Source organism: Mustela lutreola, chromosome 6, assembly GCF_030435805.1.
Source record: "Mustela lutreola isolate mMusLut2 chromosome 6, mMusLut2.pri, whole genome shotgun sequence".
Taxonomy (NCBI): Eukaryota; Metazoa; Chordata; class Mammalia; order Carnivora; family Mustelidae; genus Mustela; species Mustela lutreola.
In genome coordinates this window covers 33,052,501-33,066,864 of record NC_081295.1, presented here as the reverse complement: position 1 = coordinate 33,066,864, position 14,364 = coordinate 33,052,501, and positions in this window count along the sequence as shown.

The following is a 14,364-nucleotide window of genomic DNA, read 5'->3' as shown; positions in this document are numbered from 1 at the left end:
TTCTCGTAGTTTGGGGGTGGAGTCTTTGGGTTTTCCATATAAAGTACCATGTTATGTGTGAAGAGACAGGGTTTGACTTCTTCTTTGTCAATTTGAATACCTTTTATTTCTTTTTGTTGTCTGATTGCTGTTGCTAGGACTTCTAGTACTTTGTTGAACAACAGTGGTGAAAATGGACATCCTTGTTGTGTTCCTGATCTCAAAAGGAAGGCTGTCAGCTTTCCTCCATTGAGGATGATATTTGCTGTGGGATTTTCATAGATATATTTTATGAAGTTGAGGAATGTTCCCTCTATCCCTTGAAGGGTTTTAATACTTGAAGGGTTTTAATCAGGAATGGATGCTGTATCTTGTCAAATGCTTTTTCTGCATCAATTGAGAGGACCATAGCTTCTTCTCTCTTCTCTTACTGATTTTTTTCTATCACGTTGATTGATTTGTGAATGTTGAACCACACTTTCATCCCATGGATAAATCCCATCTGGTCATGGTGGATAATCTTTTTAATGTACTGTTGAATCCTATTACCTAGGATCTTGTTGAGAATCTTAGCATCAATACTCATCAGGGATATTGGTCTGAAATTCTCCTTTTTGGTGGGGTCTTTGCCTGTTTTGGGGATCAGGTAAAGCTGGCTTCATAAAAAGAGTCTGGAAGTTTTCCTTCTGTTTCTAATTTTTGAAACAGCTTCAGAAGAATGGGTATTATTTCTTCTTTGAGTATTTGATAGAATTATCCAGGGAATCCATCAGGTCCTGGGCTCTTGTTTTTGGGAGGTTTTTAATCACTGCTTCAATCTTGTTACTAGATTTTGGTCTATTCAGGTTGTCAATTTCTTCCTGATTCAGTTTTGGAAGTTTATAGGTTTCCAGGTATGCATCCATTTTGTTTAGGTTGCTTAACTTAATGCCATATAACTGTTTATAATAATTTCTGATGATTGTTTCTATTTCTTTGGTGTTAGTCGTGATCTCTCCCTTTTCATTCATAATTTTATTAATTTGGGTCCTCTCTCTTTTCTTTTGGATTAGTTTGGTCAGTGGTTTATCAATCTTAATGATTCTTTCAAAAAACAAATTTCTAGTTTCATTGATGTGTTCTACTGTATCTCTAGTTTCTATCTCATTGATCTCTGTTCTAGTCCTGATTATTTCTCTTCTTGTGTGTGGGGTTGGCTTAATTTGTTGTCAATTCTCTGGTTCTTTAAGGTGTAAAGAGATCTGGTGTATTCTGGATTTTTCAATTTTTTTGAGTGAGGCTTGGATGGCTGTGCATTTCCCCCTTAGGATGGCCTTTGCCGTATCCCATAGGTTTTGTACTGATGTGTCTTCATTTTCATTGGTTTCCATGAATTGTTTAAGTTCTTTGATTTCCTGGTTGATCCAAACATTTTTAAGCAGAGTGGTCTTTAGCTTCCAAGTGTTTGAATTCCTTCCATACTTTTTCTTGTGGTTGAGTTCCAGTTTCAAAGCATTGTGGTCTGAGAATATGTAGGGAATAATCTCAATCTTTAGGTATCAGTTGAGCCCTGATTTTGACCAGGTTTGTGGTCTATTCTGGAGAAAGTTTCATGTGCACTTGAGAAGAATGAGTATTCTGTTATTTTAGGGTGGAATGTTCTTTATATATGTATGAGGTCCGTCTGGTCTAATGTACCATTAAATGCTCTGTTTCTTTATTGGTTTTCTGCTTTGATGATCTATTTATCACTGAGAGTGGTGGTTAAGATCTCCTACTATTAATATATTCATATCAACATGACTCTTTATCTTGATTAACAGTTGTGTTATGTTGTAGGCTTCTCCCGTATTGAGGGCATATTTACATTTGTTAGATCTTCTTGGCAGATAGACCCTTTGGAATGATGTAGTGTCCTTCTTTATCTGTGACTACTGTCTTTAGCTTAAAATCTAATTTATCTGATATGAGAATCACTACCCCAGCTTTCTTTTGAGGCTCTTTGGCATGAAAGATAATGCAACGTATCTCTGTGTGTTGACTTTATATCTTGCAATTTTACTGAAATTATTTATTAGTTTTAAAAGTTTCTGGTGAACTGTTCAGGGTTTTCAATAAATAGTATATCATCTGTAAATAATGAGACTTACTTTCTTTCAAATTTGGATGATTTTTCTTTTTCTTGCCTAATTACTGTGTCTAAGATTTCTAAATCTATGTTGAAAAAAGTGATGAGAGTGAGCATCCCTATTCCAGATCCTAAAGGAAAAGCTTTCAGCTTTTCATTATTGAATATGATAAGAAAAGCTTTCAGCTTTTCATCATTGAATATGATGTTGACCATGGGCTTGTTCATAAATAGTCTTTATTATGTTGAAGTGCATTCCCTCTACACTCACTTTATTGAGAGTTTTTCTCATATTTGTATGTTGAATTTTGTGAAATGCTTTTTTATGAATCTATTGAGATGATCATATGATTTTTTATCATTGATTTGGATTATATGTTGTATCACAGCAATTATTTGCAGATGTTGAATTCTCCTTCTGTCCTTGGAATAAATCTCACTTAATCACCAAGTATGATCCTTTCAAAAAATTGTTGAATTTGATTTGCTAAGATTTTGTTGAGGATGTTTATTAAGTATATGTGTTCACCAAGGACATTAGCCTGTAATTTCCTTTTTTTGTGGTATTCTTATCTGATTTTAGTACCAAGGTAACATTGGCCTCAGAAAAAGAGGCTGAAAGTGTATCTTCTTCTTCTATTTTTGGAAGACTTTGAGAAAGATTGGTATTAATTTTTCTTTGAATGTTTGACAGAATTTACTAGTAAAATTGTCTGATCCTGAACTTTGGTTTATAGGCAGTTTTTTAAATTACTATTTCAATTTCCTTGATTGAACAGGATCAAGTCCTTGATTGAACAGACTAGTAATGAGTCTGTTCAAGTTTTCTATTTCTTTATGATGTAGTCTTTGAAGGTGATGTTTCTAGGAATTTAGCCATTTCTTCTTGGTTGCACAACTTATTGGCAAAAACTTGTTCATAGTAGTATTGTATAATTCTTTGTATATCTATAGTATCAGCTATAATGTCTCTTCTTTCATTTCTGATTTTATTTATTTGAGCCCTCTGTCTTTTTTTTTCTTGGTGAGTCTAAAGGTTTGCCAGTTTTGTTTATCTTTTCAAAGAGCCAGTTCTTGATTTTATTGATCTTTTCAGTCTCTATTTCCTCACTATCTTAGCCAAAAGGCCAAGAAGCAATCAGTCTCTATTTCTTTATGCTTCAGTGTTTATTACCTTCCACTAATTTTTTACACTATTTTTCTTCTCTTTCTACCCCCTTTAAAGTTAGGTAATTTAAAATTTTTCTGTTTTTCTTGAGGTAGCATTTATCACTGTGACCTTCCCCCTTAAAATTTCTTTTGCTGCATCCCAGAAATTTTAGTATGCTGTATTTCCTTTCTGTTTGTCTCAAGGTATTTTTCTTTTTGCCTTTGAGTTCAGTTGGACTGGTTGTTTAGTAAAATATTGTTTGTCTTCACATATTTCTGAATTTTCTAGTTTTGTGTTATAATTGATTTCTAGTTTCAGACCATTGTGGTTGGAAAAGGTGACTCATATCAATTCAATTTTAAGTTGACCTTTGTAATAAGCACTGTGTGTTATGTATGTGATGAGTCACTAAGTTTACTCCTAAAACCAATATTATATTATATGTTAACTAATTAGAATTTAAATAAAAACTTGAAGCAAAAAAATTATTAAGTTTTTTTTTTTTTTTTTTTTTTTTTTGTGGCTACACCAACTTGCATTCCCACCAACAGTGTAAGAGGGTTCCCCTTTCTCCATACCTCTCGAACACATGTTGTTTCCTATCTTGCTAATTTTGGCCATTCTCACTGGTGTAAGGTGGTATCTCAATGTGGTTTTAATTTGAATCTCCCTGAAGGCTAGTGATAATGAACATTTTTTCATGTGTCTGATAACCATTTGTATGTCTTCATTGGAGAAATGTCTGTTCATATCTTCTGCCCATTGATATGATTTTCTGTTTTGTGTGTGTTGAGTTTGAGAAGTTCTTTATAGATCCTGGATATCAACCTTTTGTCTGTACTGTCATTTGCAAATATATTCTCCCATTCCATGGTTGCCTTTTTGTTTTGTTGATTGTTTCCTTTGCTGTGCAGAAGCTTTTGATCTTGATGAAGTCCCAAAAGTTCATTTTCGTTTTTGTTTCCTTTGCCTTTGGAGACATATCTTGAAAGAAGTTGCTGTGCCTGATATCGAAGAGGTTACTGCTTATGTTCTCCTCTAGGATTCTGATGGATTCCTGTCTCGTGTTGAGGTCTTTTATCCATTTCGAGTTTATCTTTGTGTACGGTGTAAGAGAATGGTCGAGTTTCATTCTTCTACATATGGTTGTCTAATTTTCCCAGCACCATTTATTGTAGAGACTGTCTTTTTTCCACTGTATATTTTTTCCTGTTTTGTCGAAGATTATTTGACCATAGAATCGAGGGTCCATATCTGAGCTCTCTACTCTGTTCCACTGGTCTATGTGTCTGTTTTTATGCCAGTATCAAGCTGTCTTGGTGATCACAGCTTTGTAGTAAAGCTTGAAATCAGGTAACATGATGCCACCAGTTTTATTTTTGTTTTTCAACATTTTCTTAGCAATTTGGGGTCTTTTCTGACACTGTTTGTGGGAATGCAAGTTGGTGCAGCCACTTTGGAGAACAGTGTGGAGATTCCTTAAGAAATTAAAAATAGAGCTTCCCTTTGACCCTGCAATTGCACTACTGGGTATTTACATCAAAGATACAGATGTAGTGAAAAGAAGGGCCATCTCTACCCCAATGTTTATAGCAGCAATGGCCATGGTCGCCAAACTGCAGAAAGAACCAAGATGCCCTTTAACGGACCAATGGATAAGGAAGACATGGTCCATAGGAACTATGGAGTATTATGCCTCCATCAGAAAGGATGAATACACAACTTTTGAATCAACATGGACGGGACTGGAAGAGATGATGCTGAGTGAAATAAGCCAAGCAGAGAGAGTCAAGTATCATATGGTTTCACTTATTTGTGGAGCATAACGAATAACATGGAGGACATGGGGAGATGGAGAGGAGAAGGGAGTTGAGGGAAATTGGATGGGGAGATGAACATGAGAGACTCTGGACTCTGAAAAACATTTCTGTTCTGATTGGGTGAATTCCTCTGCTCTGTCTTCATATTCACTGATCCTTTCTTCTGCTTTATCTAGTCAGTTGTTGAATGGCTCTAGTTTACTTTTTTAAAAATTCAGTTATTGCATTCTTGAGTTCTGTGGCTTCTGTTTGGAACTTTCTTATATTTCTTATTTCTTTGTCAAAGTGCTCATTTTGTTCAGACATTCTTTTCCCAGCTTTAGTGAGAAATTTTATGATCATACTTTGAATTCTTTGAGTAAATTATTTTTCTCCATTTCATTAGGCTGTTGTGTTTTGTTGTTGTTGTGTTTTTTCTTTCTTTTTTTTTTTTTTTTTTAGATTTTCTTTGTTGTGTGGAACATACTCTTTTCCTCCATTTTGCTTGAATCTTTGTGTTATCTCTATGCATTAGAGAAATAGTCACTTCTCTTAGTCTTAAATATTTGGCCTTGTTAAAAAGATGAAACTTTCTGGTCAAGTCTGCTCTAGCTGTTGTGTGTCTCCCTAACTTTTGTGATTGCCCAAGGTGACTATTTTATTTTTGTAGCCACCAGCAGTTGTAGGTATGCTGAGACTAGTCAGGGTCCCAAGAAGAGGATGTTGGTTAGCATTTAGATTCAGGCTAATTAGAGTTTACACCCTCAAACAATCTTTTAAAGATTGCAAATGCATTCATTTCTGTAGGACCAGGAACAGTACCAGGCAATCTGGAGTTGTCAACTAGGAAGAAGTCACATAAATTGGGGCTCCAGGTGCGGCACAGGTTGCTTTCTGGGAAATAACCAGTAAGCTGTACACAGGAAGAGAGGCATGCAAAGATGCTGTTCCCCAGTCTACATTTCCTGAGAGACTTCCATAGCCTCTAGATGCATGCCAAGCCTGGAGACTTCCCCTAAAGCTAAAGCTCAGTAAACATCTCTGATGGAGATGCTAGGAGTGAGTTTCAGCCTGATTTCTGTGCAGTGCCTTGAGGATGGTAGCCTGAATTATCTCCCTAATTGTTTTAGTCCTCTAGGACTCAAGAACATAAGCCCTATTGCCACAAGAGTCTGATAGTCAAGGAGTATCCCCTTGGTAGCAGCCACAAAAATAAGGACACCATATAAAAACTGGGGTATCAGACATGTATAAGATCTTGCCTCCAAGAAAATGTTGGCACTCTGGAACACAGCAGAAGGAGAGCCCAAATATATTGTTCATTCTGTGAGTTGTCAGGAAAGGTTTACGGCTAACCCTTAGATCTGTGTTTAATTAAAGGCCTGCCCCTCAGGCTGCAATGATGATGATAAGCTAATAGGCCTCTTTACATGAAGATTGAGCTCCTGGGAATGTTGCCTCTTGCTATGCCCTGAGGGTGGTAACTGTTTCAGAACTCTTTCTCCATTGATTATAGTCCTATAGAACTTGTGATCTGATGCTCTATTGCTACCAGATTGAAGTGATGTAGAAGTTAACATGGCAACAGTGGCAAAAATTAGGGCACCAGACAAGGGTATAAGCTTTTTTTCCCTATAAGATAGCAGTTATCTGGAGTGAGGAAGAGGGAGAGTGAAAATATTGCCTTCATCAGCTTCTGTTCCCTGAGAGCACCTCCTTGGTCCCTATAAGTGTACCAGATCAGAAGCCTTCCCCAGGCCAAAGCTCCCTGACAAGCAAATAGACTTCTTTTTTAGAAAGACTGGAGTGTATTTCAGTCTCCTAACTGTGCAGGAGTTGGGAGTATTAGTCTTGGGAGTGGTAGTCTGCCAAGAAATATCTGATTGTGATAGTCCAATGGGACCCAAGAATGCAACTCCACTGGCCTCCTGAGCCAGGTTACTAAAGTTGTAGCCACAAAAATTGAGTCACTAGGTATGTGTAAAATCTCCCTCTGGGAGACACAGGTTCTCTGGAGTATGGCAGAGAGAGCATGTGACATGTGTCCCATGGTGAGTCTGCATACGGATCCTTTAAAATGTCCCTCACTTAACCACAGCCACATGTGACTCGAAGCTTCACTGGTTTTAAAGCCAGATGTTCTGGGCACTAATTTCTCTCAGGTACTGGTCTTAAAATTTAGGGTATGAACCCTTCAGTCCCCAGGGAGAAGTTCCAGGTTTGGGTTCCCTCCCAATTGTGAGTTGCCATGCCCCAAATGGGGTTTATTGTCTCAGTCTTTCCTGCCAGTTTCAAAGTGGTTTCACTTTCATTTGCCTAATGTCGATTGGTAACTCTGCCAGTTTTTAGGTTTGTTTCAGAGGAAAATAATTCATATTTGGTGTAGATTTGGTGTGTATGTGGGAAGAGTAGAATTCAGGATCTTCCTATATTTCTATCTTGAACCAGAACCTGTGAGTTTCAATAATTTGTGTCTTTCAGTATATGAGGAGTGATTCTTTTTTTACCCTTTCATAAGTTATATTAATTTGTGGCATATGGTTGTTCATAGTATTCTCTTATAAGCTTTTGCACTTCATAAGATTGGTAGTGATGTTCTCTTCAATTTCTTCCTTCCTTCCTTCCTTCTTTCCTTCCTTCCTTCCTTCCTTCCTTTTTTCCTTCCTTCCTTGTAAGCTCTGTACCCAATGTAGATTTTAAACTCATGACCCTGAGATAAAGTCACATGCTCTATTGACTGAGCCAGCCGGGTTCTCCTCTTTAATTTTTGATTTTAGTAATTTGAGTATTCTGTCTCTGTCTTTTTGTTTTGTTTTATTTTATAAATTAAAAAGCTAATTCCAAAATCCATATGTGACCACAACTTGAAAGAGAAGAATAAAATTGAGGAATTAATTCCACTTGATTCTAAGATAAATATTTTCTTCAATACTTTAGAAATGTTACTCCACTGACTTTTTGCTTACATTGTTTTTCATGAGAAATCTGCTGTCCTTCTTTTTTCCACCTGCATTGCTGTTTAACCTTTTTAATTTTTGTCGCTTCTGAGATTTTTCTCTTATCTCTCATTTTGAACAATTTGATTATAATATGTCTTAATTTCATTTTTTATTGTACTTACAACTTGTGGAGTTTATTGGATCTCTGGGTTTATACTTTTCATAAAATTTAAAAGATTTTATTAATTTCTACAAATTTTCCTTTTCTGTTTTTTTCTCCTTTCTCTCTTTTGGGGGCTCCATACATGTATATTAGGTCCCTTGAAGTTTCCCATGGCTCAATATATTTTTTTAAGGTTTTATTTATTTATTTGACAGACAGAGATCACAAGTAGGCAGAGAGGCAGGGAGAGAGAAAGAGGAGGAAGCTGGCTCCATGCCGAGCAGAGAGCCCGATGTGGGGCTTGATCCCAGGACCCTGGGATCATGACCTGAGCTGAAGGCAGAGGCTTTAACCCCCTGAGCCACTCAGGTGCCCCCATAGCTCAATTTTTAAAAAAATTTTCTATCAAAATATGATTCACATGCCAAAGAATTCACTATACTGTATCATTCAGTTTTTTCTAGTATACAGCTTTGTAAATATACTAACAACCATTGAGCTTTGATACTCAAAAAAAAAAATGAGTTATGTTTATTTTTAAATTATTTTTCTGTGTATTTCGTTTTGAATAGTTTCTCTTGCCATATCTTCAAGATCACTAGTATTTTCTTCTCTTTTCTTTTGCAACATATAGTCTGTAGGTACTCTCATCCAGTGTATTTTTCATTTCAGACATTGTAGTTTCATATCTAGAAGTTTAATTTGGGTCTTTTATATATCCTCTAATTCTCTACTTAACTTTTTAAATAGATGGAAGAAAACTATAAGGATTATTTTAATTACATTATCTGCTATTTTTAACAATAATTTTGCATCAATTTCAACTAGTTGATATTTTTCTTCATTATGTGTCATATTTTCCTGATTACAAATCATGTAATTAACCTTGTTGGATGCTGAATAATTTTGCATTTCTATAAATATTTCTGTGCTTTGTTATGGAATTTAGCTAAATACTAAAAACAGTTTGACCTTTTGGGGTCCTTCTTTTAAGTTAGTTTTTTTTCAGTGGGAATAGAGCAGCTATAATCTACACCTAGATTAGTTTAGAAAAAGCCGTCATATGTACTTTATCTAAATGGCCCATATATTATGAAGTTTTTTCAGTCTGGCTAGTGGAAACAGGCACATTCTTCATCCTAAATGGGCACACGTAGTGTTTCTTCTAATCATTTAGGATGATTCTTTTCCCACCATTGAGTATTTTCTCACACTTATGTTGTCATCAATATTCACCTATATCCTCCAGGAGGACCCTCTACAGATCTGATATTTTCTCTGTGCACATAACTCCCATCTTTGGTACCATTTCCTGAAAATGCACTCTTACTCTCTCCAGAGTCTCAACTCTGATTCACATCAGGGATTGTACCAGTTCCATCTGGGCTCTTCCTTACTGTCCTGCTGCTTACAAACCCTCTTGAGGCTTTAAACTGAGGTAATTACAACACCAACCTTACTTGTTTTCTGTCCATCAGGAATCACTGTCCTTCATTGACTGATGGCTAGTATCTTCAAAACCTTTATATTTTGTTCACTTGTTTTGGTTGCTTCAGTTGGGAGAGTAAATCCAGTCCCTTTGTTTCAATCTCAGCCAAGGACAGAAGTGTCTTCCTTGTTCATTTTACTGAAGCTTTACTTACCTAATATGAAATTGGACCACCTGGTGAGAAGCATAAACTCACAAAAGCAATTAATGGACCTCTAATTTCTTTCTTTCTTTTTTTTTTTTTCTCTACCAGTTTTCTATACCAGTATATAATTTTTTAAGTTTGTGAAGAAATCTTATAGAAGATAAGTAAGGAAATCTTGCTTAAAGAAATCTTATACTGACTCACCCAGTTAATAACAATCTGAACTGTGATGAATTCCAGTCTCATATTTCTTTAATTTTCATCAAAACTCATCAACTCATCAACATTTTCCATGTTCCCAAATAGTAGCTGTTGGTGCTCTCTGACTACAAAAACAGATGATGTCTATGCATAATGAAAACCAAATTTTATTAGTATTTTCTACTCAGTTTGACACTCTTGTTTGTGTTCATTATTATGCCTGGAATCTAGTGATTGGAATTAGTTTTTTTTTTTTTTAATAACTTTGTTCTAATGTTAAACCTATTATTTGAACTTTGCTATCATGAGTTTTTCAATAACCTTTTTTTTCTTTTTAAGAAAAAAATTGTAGTGTTAAATCTTGGCGGTAGCTGGCCAGGATGCTAAAATGATGATACAGTATTTATATTGTATTGAAAGTGTCCTCTGTAATGCAATTCACTTTTTGACCATTTGTCCATATATTAACATTGCTGGGTGACACTGAAGCCCTTTCTGTACTTCATATTGAGCAATTTAAGCTTTGGCTCAGTCTGTGTAGGCAATGACTAGGAGGAATTATCAGGTGCTGATGGGTTGTTGGGGCAACAAGGACTTAAAAAAGAAGGAGAAACTAGGCCACTATTTATGCTGGGTACCAAAGATTATGCTAAATTAAAAGAAGTTGCTGTATTTCTGACCTCTACAAAGGGACAGATATAAACCTTTGAATTTTATATTATTATTGAAACATGAAAACTAAAATTAGAAATGATAATAGACAGGCTTTGACTAACATTCAAAAAAACAATGATGTTACCCAATAATTTTCTTAATTATCTCTTGCATTGTATATTATGCCATCAGATTTAAATAAAAAAAAAGGTACACAATGTTTATTTGTTTGATTTTACTTGGAGGCTTATGAAAATATCTCTAAATTTTTCATAGTATTTATAAATAATAATTTAAAAATTACTGAAATATGCTTTTTGTATTGATTTAAATCTAAATATATTTTATTTCTAAAGGAACCAGAATGTGGAAAAATTTTTGCTTTAAATAGTGATCAAGTAAGTAATAGATCAGTTCATATGTAATGCATAAAAATAAATTGCCTTTCTCTTAAACATATTTTATGTTGATCAGTTTTTATGGTTGAACTGACTTCAATATTTAAGTATTTATGGTAGGTATATCTAAAGTTAAAAGAACTTTTTTTAACAGTTCATTGAGTTTATTGAATAGTTCACATACTCTCAGTATTCCTTTTCTTTTGGTACATGCATGAATGTTATTCTACAGTTGATCATGCATAAACTTGTGGGGATTTTTATATTTTCTGATAATGTTTAATAATCTTATCTATAGAAGGCTCCTATTAATTCTTAATTTCTTATTAAATCTCTACCTTAATTCAATTTAGGAATTTAAGTATTTCATCATTAACTTGAGGAATTTTATTATTCAAAAGAAAAAAAGAAAGAAATTTTTAAGAAGGAACAGTTTCCAATGTCTTTTGTCTTGTTTTTATTTCTTTTTTTCTCTTTCCTTCTTTATCTCTTTCTTTCTTTTTTATGCCATGCACTAGTGCTGGCTCTCTGAGAGCCAGACACAAAATGAGAGTGACATGTCAAACACATGGATATCAAGGATGTGGTTACCTTAGCAACAGGAAGCGTATAAAAGCCCTCAGAACTTCCATTCCTACTCATGGGACATTTCAGTGTTTCAGATACTGTAAATACTGGTGAATATGATGTCTCTAAAAGACATCACAAACATTAAAGTATTATAATGTAAAGTAACCCAAGTTTTTCTCATAGGACCGAAAAAGCAAATTATAATTCACTCCCTTCCTGAAAATGGGTTAGTGTTGGTCTAGGCTAAAGGCAGAACGATGCTTCTGGACTTTATATTCTATAAAAATAGAAGCTACATTAAGTTTCATGGATTTACATATATCTGTGGAATTTCAAGTTGTGTTATAACTTTTGAAAGATTTGTTAGATTAATACTAATTTTAATTTCTTTTGAATTATAAAATGCATTAAAATTCTGAATTACTGTAGAAATGATATTGGGAGGATGTTCCTTAGAGATTAGAGCCTTTCAAAAATGTAGTGAAAGTAGGTGTGCTCTTGTAGATGGTTGAACTATGAGAATTAGATCTTTCACTGGATGGGAAGGTCCTTCTGAAGTTTTACCGAAGTAAAAATAATTTTTATTTTTAATAAGAAAGACCTACTTTCATCACTATAGACTACATTAAAAAAAAAAGTCTTGTTTGTGCTATAATATTAGCAATGGAAAACATTCTAAATTTATCTATGTATTTATCAGTCTAACTTTTACTGTCTCTTGCTGATACTCTTCATCATTATGTCTGGGCTTTCCTCTCATTAAAAAGTTTCATAATACTTTTCTGTAGGGAAAATTAATATCTCTCTTTCTCTCCCTCCCTCTCTTTTTCATGTCTGTCATGTTCTCTTTCTTTCTATTTATCTAACTTATATATTAAATGGTCCATAATACTCACAAATATGAAGTGTATAGACCATTTTTCTCTGTGAAAAAAAGACTATGGTTCTTAAATTTGCTAAACAGAGTGGTATATATGAACCCTTGATTTCTCATATTACTCACATTTCAACCAACATCTTCATTGTTAGAAGACTCACTGAGGAATCAACCATGATCCAGCACTTTTTGATAAGTCTATATGACAGATAACAGCTAATATTTTAAAGAGTCCAACAGATATGCTCACTCTTTATTCATCTAAACTTTTTGTCTGTACCATATAGAGGCTAAATCATTTTAAAGCAAAGTTCCCAGGACCTATTATCCCAACTCACTTCAGAAATTTCTTCACTGATTTATGATTTACTGTTATGTTATGCTATCAGGATTTATGAAAGATCAATATAAGAATCACCTATTAGAAATATGATCTGTGTCTTTACAAAACATGGTTTGAAAATTTCAGCCACTGTTTTACAGGAAATGATGCAATAGAATTTTTTTCTTAATTTAGTTTCAGAAATTTTCCTCTGTCAATTTGTGTATCTCTTTCCTTTCTGTGTATTTCTTTGTCAGAAAATGACAACTATATAAATCAATATGTCTTCTATTTTTTTTAAAGGTTTTATTTATTTGTTTGACAGAGAGACAGAGAGAGAGAGAGAGCACAAGCAGGCAGAGTGGCAGGCAAAGTGAGAGAGAGAAGCAGGCTCCCTGCTGAGCGAAGAGCCCAGTGAGGGACTCCATCCCAAGACCCTGGTATCATGACCTGAGCCAAAGGCAGCTGCTTAACCAGCTGAGCCACCCAGGCATCCCTCAATATGTCTTCTAATGGAAGTTTTAATACTCAGGAATCTTAAACAGATTGGCAAGTTGTGATAGTAACAGTTATCACTTGTTGATGTATACTACATGCCAGACCTGGTTCTAAGTATCTTATGCATATTGGCCCTTGTAAGTCTCACTGTGAGGTTGGAACTATTCTTATCACCATTTTACAGAAGAGAGTTATTAGGGTAAAGAGGAATATACATTGTGTGAGTAGTGGAGCCAGGATTTAAGGCAGTGTGGCTCTGGGAATTATGTTTTTAATGACAAAGCACTTTACTCTTAACTAGCCATGAGATGAGCCTGCTTCCTCTTTTCTCCTTCTTTCTACATCCAGGAGGCACCTTCATATAGACTGGCAGTTCACCTGTTTGTGAATCAGCAGCATCAAGTGGGGCCCTGCAATGTGTGTTTTAATGAGGTCTTTGGTGATTCTGATGCATGTTAAAGTCTAAGAACCACTGGTATAGAAGAATGAAAGAATTTTGGTGAAAGATGTGAATTCAGATTTCGTTCCACTGCTTTGTAGCTATATAACTTTGCATATACTAATTAACTTTTCTGAGTTGATTTTCTAATAAATGAAACCAAGATAGTAAATCTGTTGAGATTTTTGTGAAGATTAGTTATTGCTTGCTGTTTAATTTTACTGTTTTCATTATATTTAATATTACATTTTGACCTTGCTCTTGTGTTTAAAAAGATATAGTATTAAATAAATAAAATACAAATCTCAACATCAGCATCATACAATAAATCACAAACATTGAGTATTATGTAAAACTTTTATATATCTTCACATTCTGAAAATCATTACAGACATAAAATTTAAAAAACATACTGCATATACAAAATTTATATATATAATATATATCTTTTTAAGTATATATAGTCTATTATATACATAAAATTTATCTATATATACATATAGATATAGTTATAGCACTGTATGACATATTTCTATTTTATCATTATTATCACCATCATAGAAAATGGAAACTTAGAAGCAAACATTTTCATAGATACCTCTTACATACTATTTTCAGTCCTGGTTAAATGTAA